The sequence below is a fragment of the Acomys minous genome (genome assembly GCF_964271855.1).
Source record: "Acomys minous genome assembly, chromosome: 3".
Taxonomy (NCBI): domain Eukaryota; kingdom Metazoa; phylum Chordata; class Mammalia; order Rodentia; family Muridae; genus Acomys; species Acomys minous.
The window spans coordinates 97,786,483-97,788,630 of record NC_140485.1 but is presented as its reverse complement, the minus strand read 5'-3'; positions in this window follow the sequence as shown (position 1 = coordinate 97,788,630).

Below are 2,148 nucleotides of genomic sequence, written 5' to 3'. Positions count from 1 at the left end.
TTTCCGTCTGAGGATCCGTTCCAGCGCCCTGCTTATTTCATTGGACATCCAGAAGCACCTTCGGTCTGTACAGCTAGTGTCAGGAGAGGCCAGCACCTTCCTACAGCGACTCTGCAAGATCAAGCGGAGGCGGTTCTCTGAGGGAGGGCTGCCACCCTCTTCCAGAGATCTGAGCCTGTCTTCCAGGAGATGGGGGGCATTTTATACCTTCCCCTCCCTGCCTTGGTCTCTCTCTGTCTGTCTGTCTGTCTGTCTGTCTGTCTGTCTGTCTGTCTGTCTCTGTCTCTGTCTCTGTCTCCCCTCACCTCACCTCTCTCTATCTCTCTCTCTCTCTCTCTCTCTCTCTCTCTCTCTCTCTCTCTCTCTCTCTCTCTGTGTGTGTGTGTGTGTGTGTGTGTGTGTGTGTGTGTGTGTGATTTCTCTGTCTGGCCTCTCCCTTTTGGGAGCCACCTGAGTTTCATGCCCTACCCAAAAACAGCTTTCCAGAGGCCTTTCCTGAGCTGGTAGCTCCCGGTTCACTGTCTCTGAGCCACCCCGCTTCTCCACTCCACCCCAGGTGTCTTGTAGTACAAGGCGTATCTCACCCCTGGGAGACATTAAGGAGTAAGCCTAGCCTGTGTGGGTGGACTCCCATAGTGCATTGTGCCTAAACTAGGCCCATTTCTGCCATAGCAGCTTCACGGAAAATGACAGAAAAGTTAGCTCCAGATTTTCCCAGTCTAGGGCCAAACATTCAAATTCATAAAAATAGTGATTGTTTTTTAATTTATCAAACACTACAAGACACCCATTAATATGTACAATTTTATGTTTTTATGTATCAGTTAAAACAACCTTTAAAAAAAAATCTAAAAAGTAAGTTATTATGAATTTGTACCTTTTCTCCTTATCCCTGCCCCGAGACACACACACACACACACACACATACACACACACACACACACACACACACACACACACACACACACACACACACACGTCCTGTCTCCTCCTGTGTTGTCACTAGGACCTCCGTGTACCCTTCTGGCCCTTTGTTCCTTCTCTATCAGAGCCTTGCCAGCAGGCAAAAGCTACCTTCCTACACCTATGGCCTCCCTTTGGCCTGTCACCTACCCTACCCTGTCTGACGTCTTTCTTCTCCTGAACTTATTTTCTCACCTCTATGATCGTGAAGTTACACATAAGTGAGGCCTCCCACGGCGACCACCGGGAGTCTGATGTTCCCACCGAGCCAGTAGGGCCATAAGGAAGTGTACAAGCACAGACAGCCCGGCACACTGGGCAACCCAGACGACACCCCACACAGTTGCCTCCCTGAGGCCTTGGAGCAATTACTTCTCTCTGCATTGTGATAAAATGCTTGACAAAGAGGAAGAAGGGCTTATGTTAGCTCCCACTTTGAAGGGAGGGAGGGAAGTCATGGCAGGAATGTGACACCTCTGCTCACACTGGTTTCACAGCCTGGAAGTGGAGATGCCTTCCCTTTTTATTCAGGCCGGGACTCCAGTGTATGGACTGGTTCTGCTTATATCAGGGCAGGCCTTCCCGCCTCAGCTAATCTTTTCTAGAACACTGCTACAGATCCAAGGAAGGATTTGTTTCTTTTATTATTTCTTTTTAGTTTGTTTTTTTGTTTGTTTGTTTGTTTTGTTTTGTTTTGTTTGAGACTGGGTAGCTTTGACTGTCCTGGAACTCAGCAACTCAGAGATCCACCTGCCTCTGCCTGCCTCCCGGAGTGCTGGGATTAAAGGCATGCACCTGACCGAGCCCCACTCTTATGTCTTAATTGATCCCAGAGCCTGCAGAGTTGTCAGTCAGAACTAACTATCCCTTGGGTAGCTTGCTCCTTGAGAGTTCAGAAAAAGCCCCCAGAGTGGCCGAGTGTCTGCTGTTGGTCCAGTCCAATCTTTCTCTTTTGATTTTTCTGGCTTCATGATCCTTTAGCATTCGGATCCTCGAGCACAGTGATTCCTGCCCCAAACTGACGGTGGGCCTGGTAATTTGTTGCTCTCTGGCTCCCTGTTGTTTCAAATGCAGCGATTGGACTTGCGGAGAGCCTTGCTCGCTCGCTCGTCCTGCTTGATCTTTGTGAGAAACTGACATCCATTTTTCTGGCAGCCATTTTTCTGGACCGGGCTTCCTTCACTC